This window comes from Cupressus sempervirens, chromosome 8 (assembly GCF_028749045.1).
Source record: "Cupressus sempervirens isolate cs-2001-9-10 chromosome 8, ASM2874904v1, whole genome shotgun sequence".
Classification (NCBI taxonomy): domain Eukaryota; kingdom Viridiplantae; phylum Streptophyta; class Pinopsida; order Cupressales; family Cupressaceae; genus Cupressus; species Cupressus sempervirens.
This window is the reverse complement of record NC_143125.1, coordinates 751,248,887-751,259,855: the sequence shown is the minus strand read 5'-3', so window position 1 is coordinate 751,259,855 and position 10,969 is coordinate 751,248,887.

The window sequence follows — 10,969 nt, the reverse complement described above, 5'->3', positions numbered from 1 at the left end:
ACAGTTTCTTCTTTTCCTAGTAACTGTGGTTCTCTTTTTGAGGAAATATGTCACATAATAAGTAGATCAGAAATTAAAGTTTCATCATCCAAACATTCTTCATTTTGTTAGACTATTAAATGAATTTTACTAGTTGATTTTAAATGATAGATTGTTTCCGATTCTGAAATTTGTATTGTTGTATGATCAGTTGATGTACCAGTCTCAGCATTCACAACTATATCATGTGATATAAGAATAGTTTCTTCTTTGACTAGAGACTGTGGTTCTATTTTAGTGGAAATATGGCCTTCAGAAAATGGATCATATGTTGAAGTTTAAATCATTCACACATTCTTCATTTTGTTTGACTATTAAATGAATACTAGTAGTTAATTCTGAATGATGGATTGTTTTTAACTCTGAAACCTAGTTTTTTTATTCTGAAACTTGGATTGTTTTATGATCTGTTAATGTATCAATCTCCAAACTCACAACTATCTCAAAGTGTGGCTCTCCTTCTGTGGAAATATGGCCTGCAATATCTGGGTTAACAATTGAAGCTTTATCACCCACTCATTCTTTATTTTTCTTGACCATAAAATGAATATTTGTAGTTGATTCTGAATGATGGATTATTTTTTATCCTGAAATATGGATTGTTATATGATCGGCTAATGTATCAGTCTCAGATGTCACAACTGTCTCTTGTGTTTTAAGAACAGTTTCTTCTTGGACTAGAAACTGTGGTTCTCTTTCTTTGGAAATATGGCCTGCAATTACTGGATTGCATATGGAAGTTTTATCATCCATACAATCTTCAATTTTTTGACTCTTTGATGAATATTACTAGTTGATTCTAAATGATGGGTTATTTCAGATTCTGAAACACGGATTGCTTTATGCTCAGTTAATATATCAGTGTCAGAATTCACATGTCTAAATCATTTAGAGAATCTTGGTTTGTGACCTCAATTTGATATGATATTGAAGCCTTTCTAGTTATTGGCATACGTGACAATTTTTTTCCCATTTCTTATGGCTGAGCTTCATCACCTATTGGAGTTTGTACACTATCATGCTCAGATGTGAGATTTGCTTGATCCTACTTCTTGATAGGACAATTGACTTGGCATATCTAGAGATTTTATGTGATTAACAGTTTGAATTTTCATGCACTTAAGAATTTTCTCTGATTGCTTCCCTCATTGAGATTGACAAATCCTAACATCTGTCTTCTCAATTTCTGCATGCCCATGGGCCATAGTAATGTTTTTGCTACAGGCCAATATAGTCTAATTTGTGGTGGCATCGAGATCTTGGAGCAGTTGTATGGTAGTGATTGTGATGTTACCAACTGATGCATCTTCACTGGTAGAACTTATCTTGCAAAGATGACTAGAATTCTCTGATGGTGCTTCAAAATATTTGTCATCCTGCAGTGTCATGATTTTTGACATTCTGAGATAAGTGGATATATCATATAATGAAATATATTCCTTAATGTCACTATAAGAAACTCTTCAGAATCTAGATTTTCAGCAAGCTTAATTATAAGTAGGAGACGATTTCCACAGCAAGTCAAATTGTGATATTGTTATCAGGATTTAATTGTTTGACTCAAAAATCACACAGTTAAATCCTGATAGCAATATCACAAGCTTAATTATTTTACTAGTGTCATGGGATGTCAAAGTTCCTGCCAGGAAAATCGCATGGTGCTCATCCAATATGCTCTGCTCAATTTCTACTTTGATCCTTTGCTGAAAATTTAATTCTCTTTGGTGTGAAAGTGGAACAATACAGTTTTGTTTGTGGGAATTGTGGACATCCTCCTTTGCAAGGAGAGTTCACTAAATTCTTTTAAGTTTTGCCAGAAATGAGAATTTTATGTTGTCTGAGAGATTTATATTTGTTGAATGCTCTTATTATTAGATATTTCTATTGCACTTTGGTTTGTCTTTGCCTCATCTATTTTATGTGATTTTGAAAAAAATTCTCTAACTGGAAACTATAACTCTGTTTCTCTGGCATCATGGCCTATATAAAATTGAGGTATCAGCCTAAGAATTGGTGCCTTTGCTACTTGATCCTCATTATGTACATCATCCAGTCTTGTGACACCAGAATTTTATGTTGTCTGGGAATGCAACATTTCTTAACTTTTCTTAGTATCAAACATTGCGTTTTTAGTTTGGTTTGTCCTTGTCTCTTCCATCATTTGTGATTTAACAAAAATTTCCCCTTTAGTTGGAAACATGGGAAGTACAAACTAGTTTGGGAACATACCTGATTAACAAGTCTAGAAACAACATTGCGAGTCCCAAATTTAAGAAATAAGAAATCACCATAGATAACAAGGTTTCTCTGATGCTCTGGTAGAAGGCATTGTCTACTTTAAGTTGAAATTCAATGAGGATGATTTAAATGGTGTTGCTTTCAGCTGTCATCCATGACACCTACATTGAAAATATCCTCATAATTTAGAGAAGTACAATCTTGGCAAATGATATTAAGAACTTCTTTTGTTTACAATGTAGAATAAGATTCAATTTTAAAAGGTAAAAGTAAGATTTTCCTAAAACTTCCAATGTTACTACAATGACAACATCAAATAAAAGAAGACTCCTTCTAAGAACTCTACTCATAGCTCTCTAAGATGATAGAGCCACACTAAGAGCATCTTATAAAATATATTCCAAAAGAGTATAAATAACATTATAAACATATGGAAACTGAAAAGATCAAGAAAGCGCTTAGAAGAGGAAAATAAGTGAAATGGAACCTCAAACCGGCAACCAGTCACAACATCCACCATAGAATGCATGGCAAGATCAACATGCTCAGTACGCAGATCAAAGACTTCCATTATCAAAATCTTGTACACAACAAACAAGGCAACTTGGTGATTGGTGCCCCTGTCTCATTAGAATGTGTCGCATCTAGAAAGGGTTTTAAATAAAAAGAGGGATTGATATTTTTACATTCTTGTTTCCAGCTGAATATTTGTCTGCATAATTCCTTGAAAGAGTGTATAAGTGAATAATCTAACTAATCATCTCGTGTCATATGATGACCTTCCCATCTAGCATTTCTCCTCATTACAACCAACACAACACTTACTTTTGTATTAACTATGCATGTTGAAGACCCTTCTATTCTTGTCATGAAACCATTATGTTGGGACTCTTCTTCTATTGACCACATTGCAATTGGAAAATTCAAACGTCCTATTAGTTGACTAGCTCTCAGATACTTCTAGTCAAATAGCATTCAATGATCTTTTAGATGTTTCATGCATTGGTCCTATAACAGCTTTTAGCAAATATGACAAAATGTTGTTGTTGTATTTTCTACGATGCAGTCATCTATCAAAATGAAGTTCTAATAGCTCACTGTGTGTATATCTGATAAGCTTTCAAAAAAATATCAAATTCCAGGTGTTTAGTGAATATGGGCATTCAATTGAAGCTCATCTGCTAAAATTTGAATCTAAAAATCATCCAAATGGGTACCTGCCTCTTGATTCCTCCTTTTCTTCTTCAAAAAATTAGTATGCTTCTTGCAATTAAAGAGTTATTTTCTGGCATTTTTCCTTTTGACAATTCTGAGAAAGCCTACCTCACGTTTAAAGGAGCAGTTTTTTCCATTCTCTCACCACTCAAGAGAATCAAAATTAATTAACATTCAAGTTGCAAAACTTATCTTATTGGTAGAACTAATATATGACTAATATAGTTTCGAGCACATGCATTTAGATTTTTGAGCTATTTCAATTTTTCCATAAGAACCAAGAGTTTGGTTCTAGGAATATCTCTTGTACATACATTTATAGTATTTATTAAAAAAAGGAGATTTGTTGCAACTTTGACAATCTTTTACATTATTAGTCCTTGCCTATATATAGGGAGGGAACTAATGTTTTTAGATGCCTAGTTTCAATTAATTTTTCTCAAAACAAATATTACAGTTCTAAGGTTTAGAGCTATCTTATTTTTAAAATATATTTCTAACTTTTTTCTTATTTTCTACTCCCCATTTAGCCAGGGGTTTAATTATTTTTCTAAATAAGAAAATTAAGAAATTAAAACAATAAAATAATAATTCTTTCCACGGACTCCTGCAAAAGCTTCTCGATTTTCATTCTCTCCTCTTATCTGGAAGCTCCTCCCCTCAGGATAAAAGGTATAGCACAACCCACATTTGTGTCTAATGTATTCATGGGACTAGGATCTGTATATGCCCTCATTCTTTATAAATGATTTTCCTATTCTGTATCAAGGACAATTTAATTACTTTTTCCCAATTCATCTGAAGAGTCTTCTAAAAGATCATACAAGTAATTGTGAGTTTTCAACAAATTAAATTTATCTCATCTCATGTCCATCCAACCATTTGGTGTTCTCCCCATAACCACATAGGCGCTACAAATTTCCATTGCTTTTAGAACTCAATCTATTATTTACAAGAGATTACCATTGACAAAGCTTCCCACAGTTCAGCTCTCTATGATCTACCTTCGTTAATGCCTACTGTAAACTTATTCTGCAACCTCTAATTGGTACAATAGTGGATTTGACAGGGTTTCCTACTTCCTATGAACTATAACAAATAATCTTCTACACTCTGCGTTAGAAGAGAAGACTTCAAGAGCCCCCATGAAATTCTAGAAGTAACACACTTTCTCATTACTTGAGGCACCTGGGAGCCTCCAATTGATGCAATCTATTCCATTGATCTTTTAAAGAGCTTTGAATTAACCAAAATAAATAATTTTGCTTGAGATGTTAATTCAGTATTTCACCTTTAACTCCAAATTGATTGGATCAGAGATATAAAAGTTGGTTTCATGGTGAGGATAAACAATATAGAAGGAACAAAGTGAGGTTTCAGAAAAGGATACAAATTCTTTTTCTTTATTTACCAAGTGCATATTTTGTATAAGGGATGTAACAACTAGTAATATATGGAGTTGTCAGCTTTGAAAGCCATTGCCATGTATCTCTAAGCTATTTCAACATTCTTCTCGATAGTTAATCGTATATGTAACTTTGTTTTTATTTTACCATAACTCTTATAAAGATGTGGTCTATCCACTTTTGCTAGTAAAATCTCTCCTCTGTCCCGCTTGGTTGTAGGCATAGGAATGGAGAATAGGAATGCATATTAGGAATAGGAATGGCTATTCCAATAATAACTATTTTTTGGAATGGGTATAAGCTCGTTTTAGAGACAAAATGGGAATATATGTTCGTATTCCCTATTCCAATTAACAAACCAAACTGAAAATAGAAAATGTATTCCAAATTTTCTATTCTTATTCCAGCAACCAAATAGGAAATTTCTATAATTAAATATCCACCGCGAACATATTTGCATAATTACGTTGAGATATAAAAGGTCCAATTTATCGCAGCCTTTTTGGCAATATCAGTCCTTACATGAAGCCATAATAATTGCTCTTCCTTTATAACAAAGTGTATGCCATTTTGAACTATCAACTATTAATTAAATTTAACATTTTCCATTGTCAATGTTTACATGACAAAAGATGGCATTGGGATACATTTATTATTATTATTAAAATATTTTTTGGATAACTTAAATTTTCAATTTTGAATAACTCAAGTTTAATAGTATATTGTGATAAAAAATTATAAGTTTGATGATCATTAACTTTCCATTTTTTTAGGGGGTTGGAAATGAGGAAAATTGATATTTGGACAGAATAATTAATGTTAAAATATGAGTTAGAAAAAATATAATTATTAATAAATAAAATTTTCTATTCAATTTTTTTTCTTATAAAAACTTTTAAAATATGGTAATTAAAAATAATAATAATAATAATAAAATTAATAAAATAAAATTTAACATTCATAAGGTGAAAGATAATAGTAATAGTTTTTTTTTTGCATTCTATAAGTTTAGAGATTTATTATAGTATTTTTCAAATGAAATTGCTCATTTTAATTGTTTAATCTAATTATATAATTCATTTTCTATATATTGTGAACATATATTGAGAAATTCATAATTTAACATAATATATTGATTTTTAATCTTATTAGCTGAAACATGCACTCAGGAAGGTGGCTTTTTGCATTTTTGTAGACAAATCACTGATAATTTCCTAATGTTAGTGGAAATTAGTCAACACCTTGCAACAAAATGACAATGCAACTTGCCTTATACACCTACCAAGTGTTGCATAAGATAGGGACATAAGCTCTTCTAGAGCTCTTGTTCTTTGAAGGGTACTAGCTCAATGGAAGAGTGCCTACTTTATAAGTAGGAGGATGGTGGTTCGATTCCATCGTACCTTAATATGATTAAACTAGAGATTAAATAAACTACCAAATAAATTATCGAATACACCCAAATATACTACCAATAAACTACCAAATAAAATATCAAATATGCCACCAAATATACCACCAAATAAACTACCAAATATAGTAACAAATAAACTATTGAATAAACTACTGAATCAACTACCAAGTACTACCAAATATACTACCATAAATACCACATAAACTGCCAAATAAACTACCAAGAAACAACAATAAATGACCAAATCATTGATCAAATCAACAACCAAATTAATGATTAAAATAGTTTAGTCATAAATTTAGTTGCCAAATTAATGACCGGAAATACACTACCAATGGTCACGTGATCAAAATTGGTCATATATCTACAATTATTAGTAATTTATTTAGTCATATACTATTGTTTTTGTACTAGTGTATATTGCAAGATAATTTGGCTAGAAAGAAAAGGCATGAAAAAATGAGGCAAGGGAAACAACGGAGGCAAGTGTTGCATGATATCAAGGATATTTTTGTTGGTGCATTTGACATTCATCATATTGATGAACAAGCTCCTATTATTTCTCAACTAGATCAAATAGTTGAAAAGGTAAATACAGAGGATATAAAGACCAATAAAAAGCTAATGGACTAGTCAAAAAAGAAGTTTAAGAAGAAGGTACTTGAGAAGGTCTCTATTATAATTGCATTAAGGAAACTTGAATTGTCGGCACTTGTACAGAATCTAGAACTTGTGAAGAAAATCCAAGATCTATACAATACTCTTTGTGATGTGCCAAGATTCACAAATAAATTTTAGGCTAATAATCAGAAGATTGAAGGAGACTTAAAATATTTAGGTAACACTATTTTTGAATCTACTAGATCTACTACAACACATTACAACATTTTTTTATTTGCACAAGGGAGGTTAGTCGAGCTACATACAACAGATAGCTGGATGAGGGATAAATGTATATCCATCCAATCTATGTTAATACCTCACTTGGAGGTAAAGCAATGTGAGTTAGCTTTAGCAAAAGATTTAGTCCAATCAGATCAGTCTTTCTACTACTGACAACCCCATTGACTTGGTTGCAAATATGGAGATCAAGATTCAAATTTTGGAATCAATTAGAACTGCATGGGATCATGACCTAGTCATGATCATCCAAATTCATAAGCCGTTTATTGACAAGTATGGTTTGATTCCATCCTCCCAACCCCACCAACAGTCATAAGTGACAAAAATAAGGGGGAAAGATGAAGATTTGAAAGACAAAATAGAAAAAATGATGTATAGGAAGTAACTCAAAGGATAGTTGAGCAACAAAAGAGGACAAGATTAAAGGTACAATAAAGCTACATCAAACAATTTTGAGTCATCTAATATATGTAACGTATATATGAGTATGATGTAAAGTTTTGTAGTCCTATATGGACTGAGTCATGGCCATAGGGGCAATACTATCATTTTTGCATTATATTGTAACAATGTATTCATGACAAAGTGTTTTTGCCACTATCTCAAAGGGGGAGATTGTTGATCTCTTTAGTTGTGTTGTCTATTAGTATCAAACACTTAGTCATATAGAAGGTAGAGTTGGTCAGTTATCACTATGACCAAGTCACTCTATATAGGCTGAGTTATGTTTTTATTAGACTTGTAGATAATCTTGTATATGTCAAGCTATATAGGAATTGAGAAATTCTATAGTCATCGAGTATCCCTATGAAAGTTGAGTTATCTAGTGTATAGTGAATGTTGAGTAAAGCATGGTAAGTATGTGCTAGACCATACAGAAGGAGTCAAGTGTCAATAGGTAGAATAGTTATGACTGAGCATCATGAACTATATGTGTCAAGTAACACTATTTGAACAAGAATGTTCGGAATGACACAAAATATGAGGCAAACTATGTTGACTAACATGTAAATGGAATTTAATGATCGTAGAGTTTGTTAAATGTGTTTTGGCATGGACCACTAATCCCTATGAAGGAAAGTTAGCCAATCAAATTAAGACGCAAAAAGAGAAGCATCTAGAGCATTGATTATGTTCTAGAAAACTTTGTAGATGTCTATTTAAGGGCAGATCCAAGCCCTATTATGTATGATGTGAAGTGTGGTGAATGTATATGCAAAAGGATTGTGTTTTGGGTGTTGCAAGTGAAGTTTTTTTTAGAAACAAAGTGTAGTGTCCTAGAGGAGTAGTGAAGAGAAGAGAAGAGATATATCCGATAGGAGATCAGATTAGAGAGTGGAAAGAGAAGGTTTATAATCAAGATTATAAGTGCAAACCAAATGATTAGGTACTGATACATTCTAGCAAGTGAATCAAGGTAAATCTCTTAACAGAGTGGTCCTAATAGGCCTAGTCAAATCTACTAACTGAGCGCTTACTCCATTGTAAGTTTTAAATCATTTAATCAAGGTAGACCTAGCAGTCTTATATGCTCCTAACAGAGCATACCCCTCACAAGGTAGATCATTAGAAGTGATCACATTTGATGCCCTAATAGGTGAAAATTTTTTGCAATAGTGAATATTTGTGGGTGTCATCTGTACCCTAGTTTTACCTTCACCTTGGAGGGTTTCTAGGTAACCAAATCTTTTTTGTTATGTATTTACATTTATTCTTATGAATGTGATGCATAGTTAGATTTATTTCAGCATTTTGTGTTCAAGGTTATATTGGTTCATGATTTAGATATGAGATGGATTAGTGATGAATGCAATTAGTTTGTTATTTTCTTTGAAAGATTAAAAAATTAGTGATCCTAATTCAGCCCCCCTCTCAGTATCTCACTTTCCCAATAAACTTCCAACAAATATTTATTCCTCTGCGCATTTTTTCTTCCAATGCTTGCATCTTTCTATGGAGGGCTCTAAAACCCTTAGTTGTAAAACCTATGACTCTCCCACCATGCTCTCTTTGTAGAGGCATGTTTGCGCTTCCACTGAAACCCTATTGAAACTCCCTCACAATCTGCGATCTATCTACATGCTCAACCCAAACTATGGTCCTCATGCAACTACCTCGCAGTGAGTGATCTGTTTACACACTCAAGAACTCATTCTCTAATAGCACTTGATGAAGGTTGCTCCCCTTAATACCACAAACACATAACATTAAAAAAAAAAAACAACAACAATTTGCAAGAACAAAATATGGGCTTCTTATTATCGTTGCAAATGCATAATAATAGAATTTTGAAATACAATATGCAAACCCACATGGGTGCCTTCCTTACAATAATTGGCAACATAGAGTTGTGAACTATCACTCAGAGTTGTCCTAGACAATATACAAGCTTTCCTTTTATAGGCATTTTTTCACCACTCAAAAAGTTTCTAGCCATCGAACCCTAACCCTTGAGAGTGACTAACCCTAAAATAACATATAGAGTCGATCCAAAACATCTTTGACACTTAGTTTGGAAATTTTGGTTGGTTCAACTTCAAAAGGCCATGAATTTTGAACCATTGCTTTGATTGGCTATTATAACCCCTTTTCAAAATCTTCACCTTTTGATCTACAAGGTTTTAATTGCGAAATCTCCAATTGACCTCATTTTAGAGCCCATCTGGGGCCTTCAAGGTCTTCAACACTGAGCCTAAAGTTTTTATATCAAAATTGCACACCAATAACTTCATGAATACTCATGATATGGCATTGAGCCTCAACTAGCAGGCTAATATATCCAAAATGAACATCCAGTTCTGAAATTAGGACATTCTGAGCTCATATGACTGAATTACTAAGTAGCAAGCCTCCATAAACAATAACTCTACCTAAGAGAACCCTTATTCAAGAAACAAAAAGGAAATATTTTTGGGTGATGCAAGATTTCTCTTACACCACAGATGTTCCTACATCATTGTGTTATTGATGACTTCTTCTATTAGAGTAATTGTTTTGGATTTCATTGTCTAACCCCCAAACTAAACTATACAACTCACTCCTACAAGCCCCAGATGTTCTTGGGATGCTTTGTCAAGATTCAACTTAAATAGCCAATTTGTGGGGATTTATATGAGCATTGTAACCTAATAAACCAATTATCTTCTATGTCCATGCTAATGAAAATAGGAACTTTAGAATTGGGATATGAGTTATTTATCTTGTAGTAAAAACTTCTACAATGAAAGACTCAATCTGTCTTAATAGTGCACCATAGTCCATCTTCTTTTCTTGAAAGAGTCTTTGATTCCTCTCTTTCCATACTTCTTACAACATTGAAGAGTTACAAACCCATAGGTTATTGAATAAACCCCTCTTATTTATACACAATCAAATTTTAAACAAATACATTGTCATTTGGAAGGGCACATACCCATCCTAGCTTGGCATAAAGTCATCTCCAATAACTTGAGAGAAACATTTGAGAAATAGATGGTCAATTCATTCATTTTCACTTTCACACAATGTGTATCTTGAATAGGCTTCAAAGCCTATCTTCCAAAACCACTCCACTATGGATACTCTCTCTTCAAAAGAAGTCCATACATCAAGTACACTCTTTCTTTAGGTAGACATTATTTACTCTAGCATAAATTAAATGGTGTTGTTCTTTGAAGTTACTTTTTCTTAGTTGTAGAGTTATAGCTCCATTCTAGAGTTGTACTATGTGGACTTATTTCCTATCCAAACTAGTTTTTCCTTTCTTTATCTAAAT